At 40.7% G+C, this 16,686-nt stretch overlaps 3 long non-coding RNA genes across 3 annotated transcripts; all 3 read right to left on the reverse strand.

Annotated features, from left to right (window-relative positions):
• Window positions 1–124: 124 nt before the first annotated feature.
• On the reverse strand, window positions 125–2,123 carry LOC134204779 (uncharacterized). The gene is made up of 5 exons (XR_009977973.1): window positions 1,913–2,123; window positions 1,509–1,848; window positions 1,352–1,439; window positions 777–1,270; window positions 125–712 (listed from the first exon to the last, which is right to left on the reverse strand). It is a non-coding gene; the product is annotated as an uncharacterized LOC134204779 (long non-coding RNA).
• Window positions 2,124–2,374: 251 nt separating this feature from the next.
• Window positions 2,375–3,996, reverse strand: LOC134204785 (uncharacterized). The gene is made up of 3 exons (XR_009977977.1): window positions 3,021–3,996; window positions 2,819–2,960; window positions 2,375–2,731 (listed from the first exon to the last, which is right to left on the reverse strand). It is a non-coding gene; the product is annotated as an uncharacterized LOC134204785 (long non-coding RNA).
• A 10,808-nt stretch (window positions 3,997–14,804) lies between these two features.
• Window positions 14,805–16,381, reverse strand: LOC134204784 (uncharacterized). The gene is made up of 4 exons (XR_009977976.1): window positions 16,209–16,381; window positions 15,728–16,079; window positions 15,404–15,669; window positions 14,805–15,339 (listed from the first exon to the last, which is right to left on the reverse strand). It is a non-coding gene; the product is annotated as an uncharacterized LOC134204784 (long non-coding RNA).
• Window positions 16,382–16,686: the final 305 nt, after the last annotated feature.

Here is a 16,686-nt window from a genome sequence, read left to right on the forward strand (position 1 = left end):
AATTTAACTGAAAATTTGTGGTTGTTTTAAAAACATGGCGTACACGCTTAGTTCAGTTCACCCAAATATGGGTGAACAGTACCTATAATCTCGAAAAAGTGCACATACGTATTTATGGGTGAAATGCCGTTTACCCATATTTGAGTACAAATGGTTCATAGAAATATTGGTAATGTTTACCTATTTATGGGTACTCTATTATAGGTGAAATTGACTCAGATATGGGTGAACCTTTTTTGTTTTGGATATTGAAAATATTGTTTATATGGAATGTAATGTTGGTATACCGTCCAATAAAAAGTCGTATCACGGAAATTATTTTATTGATTTAATGAAATCATGTATAAAATGACATTAGTTATTTTAAATTATGTTGTCGTTTACTTAGTAGCAGGGCCGGATTTATGGGGGAGCCGGGGGGCCGTGGCCCGGGCCCCCACAAATCTTATGTACCAAAACCAACCTTTTTTGTACATTTTGGGGCCCCCACATACCGTCGGCCCCGGGGCCCCCTTCCGGCTAAATCCGGTCCTGCTTAGTAGCTAAATAATGTTACCTAACATTAAAATACAAGTGACCGGAAGAAGGGCTGCATGTAATACCAGACCGGAATAATTTTGGTAGCCTGATAGCAGCGACATGAAGCGGAACATTTATCAGCGGCTTCAGATCCAAATAGTGAATCACATGTCCATATCAACAGGTCTAATATCTAAAATCAATATGAAATATATAATTATATTATTAAAGAATGAAGTTTGAACTGAATAACCTACCTTTAAAATCCAAACCTTTGATTATATTCCAGCAGCAGCAACGGATAGCAATAAAGAAGATTAACCTTTGATACGAGAACAACAGCAGTCCGTTTCGCGCTCATGTTCTTGTCTCCGTAGTTCCCTCGTTCTTGATCAAATCCGTAACTCTTCCGCCTTCGTTGAATCCAACCCATTTTAGTCTCAGGTATAATCCGGATCCGATCACTGTTGATGTCGCATGCAGTTTACTTTTCCATATTAGGTCCATCGAGAATACATCTTGTGGCTTCTCGAGCTCTTAACAGATTCTTTCCTCCTTGTAATTTTTCCGCACGGCCTTGCAAAAGTCGTTCTTTTTAATTAGTGATTTTGTTGATCCTTTGTATTCGACACAATCCTCACAAAACAGGTGTGTCAGGTGGAAAAAATATCAGCTATCGACTATTTCCACTTGCGATTGTATTTCGTTGATTGAAATCCGACGGAGTCTAGTTTTAAGAATTCTACTGCACCTGTGAACGATGAAAAGGAAAAAAAATGTTATGCTTCGTTGAAATAAAGAGGCCAACAATTTCCAATAAAAAAATACTCACCGAAATGAACGTCGAAATAGCTTCCAGTGCTAATTATGACATGCCCTTGGATCTAAGTCTTGTTAGTCGAAACAGTTTTGCTCGGAGCCTATAAAAACAAAAGCCGTTGACCATAAAACAACATTTTTAATAATGGGATTAGTTTGGAAATACTTACCATACGAAATGCGTTCAATCAAAATAACTGGTGGTGGTGCTCCTCTGAAAAATAACACTATATTTGGGGTGGGTTCAAGAGATTGGTCAACTGCGACAATCACTCGGCCAACTATGGATTGTTGGGTAAGAGCTAGTGTTGTATTCTTTCAGGCAATTTTCGTAGCTCCAGAACCAGCACAAAGTTTTTAGTATTGAGCACTTTTCACTGCCTCAACGTTTCCACGGGATCCCAGAAGACATCCCAAGCCTTCTTCCCAAAGCGGTTGGGGATCGTTCCCAAAGTTACATCCGGAAAGGATGACTGTGATGCACCCCGAGATGCAGCCTAGTTCGTTTACCTAAATAGCAAGAAGAATAACATTAAAATACTAATCATCGCTGCGGATTTATTTAATTACTCACCAGGTTTTCATGTGCAGCCCGGCGTTTTTCAGAGGACAAACTTGATGTTCGTTCGGGTGATGTTTAAGCTTCGGGAAATCATTTTGTTTATGTTTTTTATTTCATCCAAATATGAGTAAATGAACTTACCCATATTTGAGTAACGCCACTTCTCTCACAATATTGGTATATTCTACCGATTTTATTGGTATATTTTACCTATATTATAGGTAGTATATAAGTTACCCAAATATGGGTGAATGAAGTACCCATTTATGGGTAAACCGAACTAAGCGTGTACACGCTTAGTTCAGTCCACCCAAATATGGGTGAAGAGTACCTAAAATCGCCAAAAAGTGCACATACCTAGATTTGAGTGAATTGACCATTACCTAAATATGAGTAAACCAATGTTACCCATATATGGGTAGTTGAGAAAGTGATTTATTGGTAAATTTTACCCATATTTGGGTGATCTTCTCGTCTTTATTTTTGAGACATTGCAAATGTTTTTCTTATAAAATAAATAAATAAGTTAATTTAAGTTTTATAGAAAAAATAATAGTTGAAATTTATTTGAATACCATCTAAAAATTAATTGCTTTTTCAAAATAATCTACGGTCTCGCCGCGGTGTCTGCCTCTCCCGGGGACTTAGATTACGCCTATCGATCAATCCAATGAGGTCGATTCCATGCGATGAAAGTGCTGTTCCTCCCGAGGTTTCTCTGCTAGCAAGATATCCTAATTGCACCCTAAAGTTTTGATTCCTGATAACAGCATGTACCAGAACAGATTTCTGTAATTAGTATATGGTGGTAAACGCGGTGATGCGGGTGGCCTGTTAAAACACGAATGCATTAAAAAACTGTTTCGAGGAAAAAGACGCACGGTGCCTTAGATGCGGACATCATTTACCAATATTTACCTGTAGTGGTCGCTGATGATTTGGTGAGCTTCTATGCCCCTGTTCCTGTTGGTCCGTTGGGCCGTTGGTCCGCTGCTTTTGGAGATTTTCAGGAGCACTCTAACCATGGTTCTGTACATGTTTGCACCACCTTGTCAACCAACTGTTGAAAAGATGAAATTTATAATACTTATTAAAAGAATAATAAATTATATTTACTTACGATAATTGTTCATATAAAGCATTTCCGGAATAGTAACATTGAATGCTTTTTTTCGGCCAAGTTTCAGGTTCCGTTTTCCATAGAATTACAATTGTTGAAGTGCGAATCAGGTCTTAAAATTTTCTCCAACCCCCTTATCACAACGGAATATCGATAATAATCCGGATTAAACGATGAAAGATATAACAGAAGCAGCATTCTAGTACGAGGTTTATCAGCAGAAAATATTGGATCCATCGCAAGTCAGGCATCCTCCGACTGTCTTCTCAGGCCTGGATGTGCATGCTGCAGAAAATAAAACAAACAGGGTTGAGCACTTTCTTTTAAAGGGTGGTATGGACTTCTTAAGTACTGTGCAAATAGATAGGACAAGTAGCAGTCAAGGAATGATTTTGCTGCTGACATTCCTTGAACAGTACGGAGCTGGCAAGGAAAATGAATAATTTGGGAATAGCAGGCGGATTGCTGTGAAGAAAACACAAACCGTCATCTTTCCTTGCGAAATAATGTACTGACACATTATTCCGCAAGTAAAGTGACGTTTTGTTTTGTTCAGATAATTTTTTTTTTTCGAGATTATTTACAGATCAGTTGTTTCTCGGTTTTTATGATCTGCAGATATATCGGTACGGAAGAAAGTAAATTCCAGACAATGGCCATGTTCTTGGAAGTGGCGGAATCGCCGGAATCAATCAGAAGCAGTTTGTTCGCGTTCTTCAGACTGGTGCTGAACTTTTCGATGCCAGGATTAATGCGCGTACATATAATGGGTTGCTATCATTAGTGCACCCGGAGTATGCATCTCTGTATTTTTTTTAGTACTACAAAAGCTATTCCCAGCTCTGGTAGATGGTATATCGCAGTTCTGGTAGATGGTATGGCTACACGGCCGTCAAGAATGGATCGACGCGCATTCGTAAGAAAATTGACCACGCCACCAATTATTCTATACCACGCCGATATGCCTATTGAACGAATACACCTATTGTTTTGAAAAAAAGAACCGGCGGGAACAATTCATTATCGAATTTTTTGAAGAATACCGTAATCGAATTTCCGGTTGAATTTCTAGAGGATTACTTGAAATAATTTCCGCGGAAATTTCTGGATGAATTCCTGAAGAAGCTCATGGAAGAAAAGCGGAAAGAATTTTCAGGGTAATTTCTTTAGGATATTCCGGGGAAAGTTCATGGAGGAATTTTCCGGAATAATCCTTAAGGGTTTTCTAAATGATTTCTTGGTGAAATTTGAGGGAATTACCCGGAGATTATCTAAGTGGATTTCCGGCAGTATTTTCCTGAAAAACCATCTGTGGGAATTGCAGGAAAAATGTCTTGAAATGTTTCCGGATAAGATACCAGGTGGAATCTTGGATAAATTTGCAGAGAAATTTTTGGGAATAAAAAATAGTGAGATTTGATTTAAAAATTTCTGGAAGAATAACTGGACGAATTACCATAAGAACATGATAAGGAAAGTTCAGAAGAATTCCTTAAAAAGCTTTAAAAAAATGTAAACGATTCCCCGGTGAATTGTTTTGAGAAAATTTAAGGAAATATGTGGAGGAATTTACGGGTTGAATTCTAAAGGATTTTCTGGAGGAAGGTATGTTAGATTTTACAGAAGAATGCAACTTAATTCCATAAGAATTTCTGGGAGGATTCCTGGAGAAATTTCTGAGAGGATTCCCAGGGGTAGATGGGAGAAGACATGTGCATCAATTGGAATTTTGAAAGATCATTTTAGGCCAGTTACGCCGTGGTAGCGTCACGGCGTTGATGGTCGGCGGTGGCATGGGTCAGTGTGAACTAATCAATTGCATTAAAAATTCTCCTTCGGAAGTTCCTACAGAAAATCCTTCGAAAGATCCTCCGAGATTACCATCGAAATTTCCTCCAGGAATTCCTTCGAAAGTTCCTTCAAAGATTTCTTCCAGCATTTACTTCGAAAGTTCCTTCAGGAATTCTTTCGAAAGCTCCTCCAGGAATTCCTTTGAAAGCTCCTCCAGGAATTCCTTCGAAAGTTCCTCCAACAATTCCTTCAGAAATTCCACCAGGAATTCTTTAGGAAGTACCTTCAGGAATTCTTTCGGAAGCTCACCCAGGAATTCCTCCAGGTATTTCTTCTTAAGTTCCTCCAGCAATTCCTCCAGGAATTCTATTGGAAGTTCGTCCGGGCGTTCCTTCAGAAGATCCTCCAGGAATTCCTTTGGAAGTTCCTCCAGGAATACCTTCAGAAGTTCCTCCAGAAGTTCCTTTAGGAGTTCCTCCAGAAAATCATCCAGGGATTCTTTCGTAAATTCTTCCTGTATTTCCTCCGCAAGCTCCTCCAGGAATTCATTCGAAAGTTAATGCAGGAATACCTCCGAAAAGTTCCTTCAAAAATGCCTTCCTAGTATCCTTCAGAAGTTCCTTCGGAAGTTTCTCCAGGAATTTCTAATGAAGTTCCTCCAGGAAATCCTTCAAAAAATCCTCCAGGAAATTCTTCTGAAGTACCTCCAGGATGTTTTTCGGAAGGTCTCCAGGACATTTTTCGGAACTTTCTCCAGCAAATCATTCGGAAGATTCTCTAAGAGTTTCTTCGGAAATCAAAGAATTCCTTCGAAAGTACCTCCAGGATTTTTTTCGGAAGATCCTCCAGAGTTCATTCAGGAATTCCTTCGAAAGCTCATCCAAGAATTCCTTCGGAAGTTCTTTCAGCAGTTCCTTCAGCAATTCCTTCGGAATTTTCCCCAGAAATTCCTCCAGGACTTCCTTCCGATGTAATAGCAGGACTTCCTTTGGATGTTAATGCAGAAATTCCTCCGCAAGTTCCTCCAGGAAGTTTTTTCAAGAATTTCTCCGGAATTTCCTCCAGGAACTTCTTTCGAAAGTTCCTCCGGAAATTTCTTTGGAAGTTCCTCCAGGCATTCCTTCGGAAGTTCTACAAGGAATTCCTTCGGAAGTTCCTCGACAAGATCCTCAAGATGTCACTTCGCAAGTTCCACTAAAGTACTGTTCATAAATAAAAGAGATTTCTGGAATATTACGGAGCTGACCACTAAACCGAATAGTTAGGCAATAGTAGACGTATTGCAGAGAGGAAAACACAAACTGTTGTCTTCCCTTGCAGAATATCGCAATGATGCATTAGGGCTCCCCCAGACCTAAGCGATTTCATCGCCGCGACGGCAACAACTAGTCGCCGCGATTCTATCGTTGGGTCGCTGCAGGCAATGTTCTATTTACGCTTCCATACCAACGGCGATGCTTTGAATGCTCGATCAGATTTGCACTTCCGGAGAGGAATAAACGACTGAAGTTCCCATAAGTTTATTGTTTTTTTCCTTATTTATGCGTTTCTTAAAATTACGTGGTGTTAAACAAAAATTCCCGGAGGAACTTCCGGAGGAATTCCCGGAGGAAATTCCGGAGGAATTCCCGGAGGAACTTCCGGAGGAATTCCCGGAGGAACTTCCGGAGGAATTCCCGGGGGAACTTCCGGAGGAATTCCCGGAGGAACTTCCGGAGGAATTCCCGGAGGAACTTCCGGAGGAATTCCCGGAGGAACTTCCGGAGGAATTCCGGAGGAACTTCCGGAGGAATTCCCGGAGGAGCTTCGGAGGAATTCCCGGAGGAACTTCCGGAGGAATTCGGAGGAACTTCCGGAGGAATTCCTGGAGGAACTTCCGAGGAATTCCTGGAGGAACTTCCGGAGGAATTCCGGAGGAACTTCCGGAGGAATTCCCGGAGGAACTTCCGGAGGAATTCAGGAGGAACTTCCGGAGGAATTCCCGGAGGAACTTCCGGAGGAATTCTCGGAGGAACTTCCGGAGGAATTCGGAGGAACTTCCGGAGGAATTCCCGGAGGAACTTCCGGAGGAATTCAGGAGGAACTTCCGGAGGAATTCCGGAGGAACTTCGGAGGAATTCCCGGAGGAACTTCCGGAGGAATTCCCGGAGGAACTTCCGGAGGAATTCCCGGAGGAACTTCCGGAGGAATTCCCGGAGGAACTTCCGGAGGAATTCCCGGAGGAACTTCCGGAGGAATTCCCGGAGGAACTTCCGGAGGAATTCCCGGAGGAACTTCCGGAGGAATTCCCGGAGGAACTTCCGGAGGAATTCCCGGAGGAACTTCCGGAGGAATTTCTAGAGGAACTTCCGAAAGAATTTCTGGAGGAACTTCCGGATGAATTCCTGGAGGAACTTTCTGAGAAACTCCTGGGTGAACTTCCGGAGGAATTTCTGGAGGAATATCTGGAGGAATTTCTTGATGTATTTCCTAACGAACTTTTGGAGGAACTTCCTGAGGAAAATGTTGTGCAACTTCTGAATAAATTACGGAGAAAATTTGGCGCTTGAAACTAGTTCACGCCGACTCGCGCTGCCGCTGCCGATCACCAACGGCCTGACCCCGCCACGCCGCCGCCGCTGATCTATCACGCTGCCACCGATAAAATTTCAATCGGCGCACAGGTCCAAATTCCTCCCGTATCCCAGAAACGGGGAATTCCTCCAAGATATCCTCCATGAATTCCTCTGGAAGTTCCTCCAGGAATTCAGAAGTTCCTCCAGGAATTCGGAAATTCTTTAAGGAATTCCTTCCAAAGTGCCTACAAGAATTCCTCCAATTCCTCCACGAATTCTCCCGAAAAATCTTTCAGGAATTCCCCCGGAAGTTCCTTCGGTGGTTCTTCCAGGAATTCTTCCGGAAGTTCCTTCAAGAATTCTTTCGGAATTTCCTCCAGGAATTCCTTCAGAAGTTCCTCCAGGAATACCTTCGAAGGAACTTTAGGAGGAACGTCAGGAACGTCAGGAGGAATTCCTGGAAGATCTTCCGGAAGAATTCCTGGAGGAGCTTCCGGAGGAATTCTTGGAAGAACTTCCGGAGGAATTCCTGGTGGAGCTGTCGGAGGAATTTCTGGGGTAACTGCCAGAGGAACTTTCGAAGGAATTCCAGGGAGAACTTACGAAGAAATACAGGAGGAACTTCCGGGAGAAATCTAGGAGGAATATCCGGGGGAATACCTGGAGGAACTTCCAAAAGAATTTCTAGAAGAATTCCTGGAGAAACTTCCGGAGGAATTCATGGAGAAACTCTCGAATGAATTCCTGAAAGAAATACTTGAAGAATAGCCGGAAGAATTCTTGAAGGAACTACCGGAAGAATTCCTGGAGGAACTTTCGAAGAAAACCCTGAAGAATCTTCCGAACGAATTTCTGGATGAACTTTCGCAGCAATCTGCAGGAACTTCAAAGGAATTCATGGAAGATCTTCCGATGGAGTTTCTGGAATAACGTGCGAAGGAATCCCTGGAGAAACTCCCGAAGGATGTACTGGAGGAATTTTCGAAGGAATGTCGAGAGGAACTTCCGAATGAATTCCATTTTATTTATTATTTTATAATTCATTTTTCTAATTTTGGTTTTTTATTAAACCATTCAGAGGAATTTCCTACGGAGTTTCAGAAGGTTTTCCCTTGATATTTGAGAGGAATTCTCTTGGTATTTTGTTCTGAAATTCAGAGGAATTTTTCTTTAAAAACCAGTGGAATTCCCTTGCAAATTCCGAATAATTATCCAACAAAACTCCAGTTAATTTTCATGGTAAATGGTATTTTGGTAAAAAATGTGATAAAAAATGTTAATAAACAAAAAAGTTACAACCAAAAAGATTTTTATTTTCATATTCAAAAGGGGGGTTGGTAACGAGGGGTTAAACAATTCCCCTCACATTCTTCGAGAAATTCAGTCGCTTTTTCATCCACGAGCTCTTATAGAAATTTCACCAGAAATTCTCATTCCTTTGGAAACTTCTCATAAAATGCCTCCGGAAAATCGTTTCGATAATCCCCCAGAAATTCCTAGAGTTATTTCTCAGAAGCTGCTCTTAAGAATTTTCTTTTTCATGAAGAATTCCAGAAGGAATTGTTGTGGGAAACTCCCAAGAAGTTGCTGAGAGATTTCTCGTATATGCTCATGCAATGTTGGCTTAGATAAGCTTTCAAATATTAACTGAGAAAATGCTCTAGTTGGAATGTAGAGCCATTCATATAAGAAGAAGAAACTACCGGATGAGTTCAAAAATAATTTGATTTGCGACGGATGGTAACTTTCTTAATTTACGTATTCTAAAAAATCCAACAAGTATTCCTATAGACACTAGCTCCGCTAAGCGGAAGAGTTGTGTAATAATATGATCTGTGACAACATGGTTTTGACCTCCTGAATGTATTTTTAGGAGACGGAAACTTTCAAAATATCCTGCTAATATCAGCATGAACATCGAGCAACAACCACACAATTTATATGAAATACATGCTCCGACGTCTTGAGATCAAGAAATGTCATTTTTTGCCCGATCGGAGGTCTTAACGTCTCAGATAAATCTTGAAAGACGGGAAAATTTGTGAGTCGCAAAATTGTTAAAAACGGTTTAATAACAGCTGAGTTTTAGCGATTTGATAATAGCGTTCTGACTGTTTGGCATGCATGGTTGTTGGAGTGTTAATTAACCAGAAATGACTTTCGCTTCTGCTTGACTTGAAACACATGGTTTCGAATAATAGTATTTTTAGACTCTAATAATTTAGGGCAAAGAAATTTCAACCTTATAAAGACCTAAACCTTTAAACGACCCGAACAAGAACATGAAGTTAAGAAAATTATTTTGAGCTTTTTAGTGGAATGTCTTCACTTGTCATAAGACGAGTTTGTACAATCCCAATGAAATTCCACCACTTAATTGTATCTTGACAGATACGTATTTCGACCTCAACAGTAAGGCCGTCTTCAGTGTCTCGTACTTGACTCGACTTATTAAGTGGTGGAATTCAATGGGATTGTACAAACTCGTCTTATGACAAGTGAAGAACATGAAGACAAAACTAGTGCCTCAGTAGAAAAAAAACGCGGGATGACCCGGAATTCGAGCAGTTGAAGCTGCAATTAGAGCAAACAATATTGGAAAAATCATTCTGTCTGCGGGAGATTATAAAAATGAAAAAGGAAGATCAAGACGACATTGGCAGTATAGAGTCATTGGAACGTTTAGCGAACAAAGTTCGATGGTGAAGAGCGATAAATTCGACGATGGTTGCCTCGGCGGATCAGGGTCAGGTAATTGGCAGGAACCAACCGTAACATACAGAAACGTTACCAATTAGGGGACGACATGCAACCAGCTAGCAATAAGAAGGAAGTGGCAGGTGACGTTGCATTGAAATAATATTATTTGTGTATGCATTCTTGGACGATGGGTATGGGTGGGTATCACGCTGAAGTGATAGAGGTTGGTGAGACTCAAATATTGTGCCTTCAGTGGACGGCGATTGTGAAGGAACTGAGACAAATTCACAACATGTCATGCGAGAAATCACCGAACGCACAGCTTTACGGAAATGGCTTTCTAATACTAAGGACGGGTCAGGGAAAGTGCACAAATAACAGAGAAAATGCATCAGCTTGACTAAAAAAGCTCTACTGAAAGCGTGTTTGAATTGTAACGGAACCTTGAACCTTGAACATCTTTATATCAATTAAGTTGAAAAGACGGTTACATTTTTCCTCGACATATTGAAAATTTGACGAACAATTTATCTTTTCTGGCAGAATCTTCAAACTGCAAAAATAAAACGAATTAATAGTTGTTCACAATGGTAATCTTCAACAATTTTAAACTCGTTCTACAAAAATCCAGTTGTAGTCCAACCAATGAAGAATGATTGCCAACGCACAAAGCAGTGCATTCGTTTTCAACTCTGCCTTCAAGAAGTTTTTCTGCATGGGATTTTGCATTCCACCTTCGCCGATTTTTCGAGGCAGCTTTTTTATATCCAAAACGGTCGATGCAGCAACTGCCTAAGAGATATACAAATGCATTAAAACTATAATTTTCTTAAATTTATTATTTATATTTACCTGTTTGACGATATTTTGCCAAACTGACTGAATGATCTCAGAAAATGCAACTCGTTCAATTACGCCTACTTGTTTAATTACGTTCACCATGTCACAATTACTTTGGTAATTAGATCGATTTTTCCTTGACCCTTTTCCTTGAGATCTCCATACTAAGCTTAAACAGTAACATAATCTTACTTACCGTTTGTATTCAACGACTCGGAAGCAATCCGTTTTAGCAATATGTATTAGTCTTTTCTGATTAACTTTGAAATTCGACTAGCTTTCCATAAGCTCTGGAAGCCTGCACGACAAGTCTGGAATCCGATGATCGTGTCCCGAAACTGTCGTTTGTGCACGGAATCCGGAATACGGAATTAGCTGTAGTGGCTCACATTATGAAGACGAAGAGCAATGATTATCGCGGCGGGAGCGATGCCGTATAAAGATTTTCCTATTTGCGATTATGAAATGACCTTCAGATCAGACCAATATCCAATACCACAACGTACTACATAGTTGTTCCCGATTTTCTCAGGAATTTGCAGGAATTAACGATTCTGGAGCGACAACCGATGATTAGGGATTTTTTGTTTGTTCAGGCTATCTGCTGTCCCACAAGGCCGATTGCAAACTTGCTGCTACTGGTGGTCAGAACTGAAAACAAGTAGATTACTATTTAGAAGATTTAACGCATGAAGGGCAGGTACAAGGCTAATATTAGCGAAATATAACAAATAACAACAATATAGTTACCTTATTTCACCAATTTTACAAACGATATTTTTGTTTGCAACCGCTATCACGGTGAAAGAATGAAAACTATAGGGAGAAATTTATGAACTTGTTCAACAACGACACGGTAGCATTTGTTTATGTTTATTTTTTCAACCAAATGTGGGTAAATGCGATCACTCAAATATGGGTAAAGACGGTTTGTTTAGAATATCAGTAAATATTACTGATTTTTTAGGTAAATTTTACTAATAATATAGGTAAAATGAAATTTACCCATATGTGCGTAGAACAAGTACCCATAAATAGGTGAACCAAACTAAGCGTGTAGTCTACAAAATAGTAACCGTTACCATGGAATTTTTCTCAGTGTAGAAAAATAAACATTGTTGCCAGTTCGGCTTACTTCAAGACAAAATTTTCAAAACGACTTATCTGCTTTTGTAAACAAAGATTCAAACGACGATTTGACGAATCTGATAGCTCTCCCACGCAAACCAACACCATCAACAGGTAGCGAAAACCTTCACCTTCCTATTGGTGGTGTTGGTTTGCGTGGAAGAGCTATCAGATTCGTCAAATCGTCGTTTGAATCTTTGTTTACAAAAGCAGATAAGTCGTTTTGAAAATTTTGTCTTGACTTGTTCTGAAGCGAGGGGTGATCGGTGATCACGACAAACAAACGAAAAAGGCGTAAACATTGCTTTCCGGCATAATGCACACGGTAGGCAACTATGAAATCGAAAGCGAAATCTAGGTACGACGAAATTTATTTCCTAATTTATAGTCCTAAAGCATCCGAAATTTTACGAAATTCAACAGCTGATTGCAGCAGGAATGCATATGAACCATCGTAAAGTAAACTTGTAGAGTCTCCGCCCTGATGCAGCATGGAAAGAGAAATTCGAAGAGTGGAAAATGTATGACAGCTATTAAGTATTGCTCTTTTTACAATTCTAGGAACTTTTTTCAAATAGGTTTGATTGGTTTGATTGATTGGACTAAATAATTCTATTTTTATTGTTGACTATCAAATTTGCTGACTGTAAAATGCAAGGTCAATCAAAATAAGGTATTTCAAAATAACAATAATTATTGGGAAAATTGATGTGCAGTAACCTTAACACACTGCGAAATCGTGTGTGAGAATCGACTGTGATAATCATTTACCCAGGGTGAGTCAAAATAGCAGTAAATGTCACAATAACTGCAAAATAATTTCGCTCATGGGAGTGATTTCAAAATATCCCTCTACTTGCTTGAGAGCACAAGAGCGCTAAAGCGACTCTATCCGCTGCACCCATGGGTACGCTCGCCAAATTCTTCTGTACCTGATCAGTCAACCTCGCACGCTGTGCTCCATGATAAATCTTTTTTGATCCCAGTTTCTTCTGGAGCCCGTAGTAGGTCCGACTTTCACAGATGATGCGCCTTCGTATTTCACGACTAACATCCCAAGTAACCAAAAGCAGCTCAGTGAAGCTGATAAGCGAAAAACGTACTCTTAAAGGAACTTTTGGTTGTTTGGGATTGTTATCAGCCGTTAGCAAGGATCCAAGGTAGACAAATTCATCGGTTCGGTCCACAAGCTTGTACTTTGTCTTCGATGCATTCACCACCAGTCCAACTTTTGTTGCTTCACGTTTCAGGCGGATGTACAGTTCTGCCACCTTTGCAAATGTTCAACCGACAATGTCCATGTCATCCGCGAAACAAATAAATTGACAGGATCTGTTGAAAATCGTACCCCGGCTGTTACACCCGGCTCTCCGAAAGAAACCTTCTGAACAACAGGCACGAAAGTCCATCACCTTGTCTTAGTCCCCGGCGCGATTCGAACGAACTGGAGTGTTGTAAGTGGCATTAGCGAGGGGACAGCTTTTCCGGGCCCATCTTGATGAGTTCAGCTCCGATACAGTCTGCTTTATTGGTCTTAAGCTGTTGGATGGCATCCTTAACATCCCTCAAGGTGGGGCTGGTTGGCTTCCATCGCCCGCTGAACTGACGTAGTCATCTCCTCCGTTGCCTTGACTTTCACTGCCTGTACTCTACGCGCCATTTAGATGTTCCTCAAAGTGCTGCTTCCGCCTTTCAATCACCACACGTTCGACCGTCAAGATACTCCCATCCTCATCCCTGCACCTTTTGTGCTCGCGGCACGAAGCCTTTGCGAGATGCGTTGAGCTTTTGATAGAACTTGCGTGTATCTTGAGAACGGCACATCTGTTCTATCTCCATGCATTCCGCTTCTTCTAGGCGGCGTTTCTTCTCTTAAAAAGGCGGGTCTGCTGTCTCCGCTTTCGTCTATAGCGTTTCACGTTCTGCCGGGTACCTTGCTGCAGCGCAACCGTCCTAACTGTGCCCTTCTACTCCAGAATCTGTCTGCACTCCTCGCCGAACCAATCGTTCCGTCGACTTCGTCCCCCATACCCCCCGTTGTTCTCCGCTGTGTCTTTAATGGCTGCTTTGAGTGTATTCCAGCAGTCTTCATGAAGAGCCCCATCGAGCTTACCCTCTTCGTCAGTGAGTTGAACAACTCAGTTGAATTCAATTGACTTGCCAAAAGTTGAACATGTTCAACTTTCTTTTCGTTCAAGTGAATTGAATTAAGGTGTTTACACGTTCAATTCGCGTTCGAATCAAGCGACTTGCTCAATTCACTTGCCTTGTCTAAACGTAGCATTACCGCTTACCCCTGATGTCGCCCTGCGCGTATGCAGTGGCGACATCAGGCAGGTTCAGTCGCTCTAGGTCGTACCGCGGCGGCCGTCGATGCCGAACATTGTTGATGACAGATAGTTTTGGGCACAGTTTAACCATCACCAGATAGTGTCGATGTTAGTGCCACGATATGCCCTGACGTCAATAAAGTCGGAGAAGTGCCGTCCATCAATCAGAACGTGGTCGATTTGTGATTCTGTCTGCAGTGGTGATCTCCAGGTGTACCGATTCGGGAGGCTGTGTTAGAAGTAGGTGCTGCGAATGGCCATTTTCTTGCACTCAGAATAAAGTGCATATTATTGCTAAGTGGTTTGCACATATATTTTGACCAGTTAACTTGCCTTTTATAAAATATGTGTGGCACTAATAAATTTTCGCCAGTTCGCTCATCATAAATTTTAAGTGCAGATGTATTACCTTTACCAAAAGCTTTGCACTTAAAATGTATAATGTTGCTTCTTATACAAGCAGTCATTATTAGCTTCGCACATATTTCATAAATAAGAAATAATCCGCATATAATGAACATACATCAATTCTTTTCTACTCAATACTTGTTTATTTAAGCAATTATATTCGCTTATAGAAGAACAATAACAATTTATCTTACTTTGCTGCAAGTTAACATCTGACTTGCTGATTTCTTCCTAGAAGTAGCGCTGCTCCATCGAACAGATTCCAACCGCTTTCATGGGATGATATTTGTTGGTTTGATCCTGACTGTCCTGATCCTGAAGCTGTTGGTCTCGGTATGGAAGTTGGTAACTGGACGCTGTGGAAGCATTATCCTCTCCGAATTCTTTTGTTGCATCCGGGACACACCAGCGGAGATCGGCTATGGTATTATTGTTTGAGAGTTCTGCCATCCTAGAACCAGTTCCAATCCTGGATTAACTTTCACTCGGAATCAAGTCCTAAGTTTTCAAATCACTTCAAGTTCATTTGCTTCGCCTCCGGAAAGCCCGTTGTCAGTTCTCGTCGATCTGTAGTTTTGAAATAAAACATTTTGAAAACAGATACAAACAAATAAGGAAAAATTTATCAAACCTTTCTGGATACTGGAAACGCTAAAATGTACGTCTTGCATCTGATTGCTTTCCGGAAGTTCAAAGTAAATAGCACAGATGTTCATCAGAAAACTTTTATCGCATTCTCGAGCCTCATGTTTTTGGAATCTTGGATGTCATGCGTAGAATGGTTCAACTGAGAACATTCAACGGCAATATTTAGCTTTCCTCTGCGATGTTGTGCATTTCCTCCACCTCTGCATAATTGAGCCAGAGAAATCCTTATTACGAACACATTCGACAATTCTGAAGGAGAATTGGAAATTTATATAATTTATCTCTAATAGAAAAAAAGCAAACTTACGTTAACATTTTCACACGAGGAAATATGTTGAGGTTGTGGCCGTGCTCTTTTGGTTGTGTCCATGTTCAAATTGTCGAACTTGGATATCATGAGTGAGCATTATTTATCTCAATAGTGCGCACTTAAAAAATATTGGTCGCAGTTATACAACTCAATAGCGATCTCTTAATTTACATATTTCGCACATAACTAATATTTTTCTCTATTCGATTGAGCTATAAGTGCAAAGGCACTTATAATGTATCAGTTGTTTAATTTGAGTGTGGAGACGGCGAAATCAATTAGTAGTAGGCCGTTTTCGTTCGCCAGCCGGTGAGCGCTAAACTTTCCAATAGTCGGTTGTGGCCTCTAGCTGCTCCGACGGGATAAAAGGGTATAGGAGTTTATGCTGAGCACTGGGTCGACTTATTCAATAATACTCTTGCACTCCAACATGCACTCACTCCAGTGGGAGTTAAGAACTAAACTTTCAAACACTTACCGGTGGGGGAATAGGTGTCAACTAATTTCTACCGTCTAGGTATTTTGTTTATCCAAGGTAAAGATGCAATCTCTCAGTGGACACGACAAAGTAGAAGTTGCAGTATGAAACAAAGATAGGTGAACTTAAATGTTGAAATACCAGTCAATTCACTCGAGTAGAAGAACACTTGATAAACAATAACAAGTGTCGTGAGGCCATCACGATTGTTTTGAAAACAATTCTCTTTTCACCCGTTCCCTTAAGGAACATACATGTAATAGTCAACTGTGGTAGGATGTGTTCACTTGACATTTGTAGAGTTTCAATAAGGTACCAGTCAAAACGATTAATGCAAGAGATGGCGTTTTTTCAATGGTAGTAAAATCGAAACTGCATCACTATTAAACTACTAATCAGTGCAAACTAAGTGCAGGAGATAATCTTTTCACCTCATACTTCATTCCTTATCACTACTTTCTTCTAAAACACCACCATT

This window comes from Armigeres subalbatus, unplaced genomic scaffold (genome assembly GCF_024139115.2).
Source record: "Armigeres subalbatus isolate Guangzhou_Male unplaced genomic scaffold, GZ_Asu_2 Contig899, whole genome shotgun sequence".
NCBI lineage: Eukaryota > Metazoa > Arthropoda > Insecta > Diptera > Culicidae > Armigeres > Armigeres subalbatus.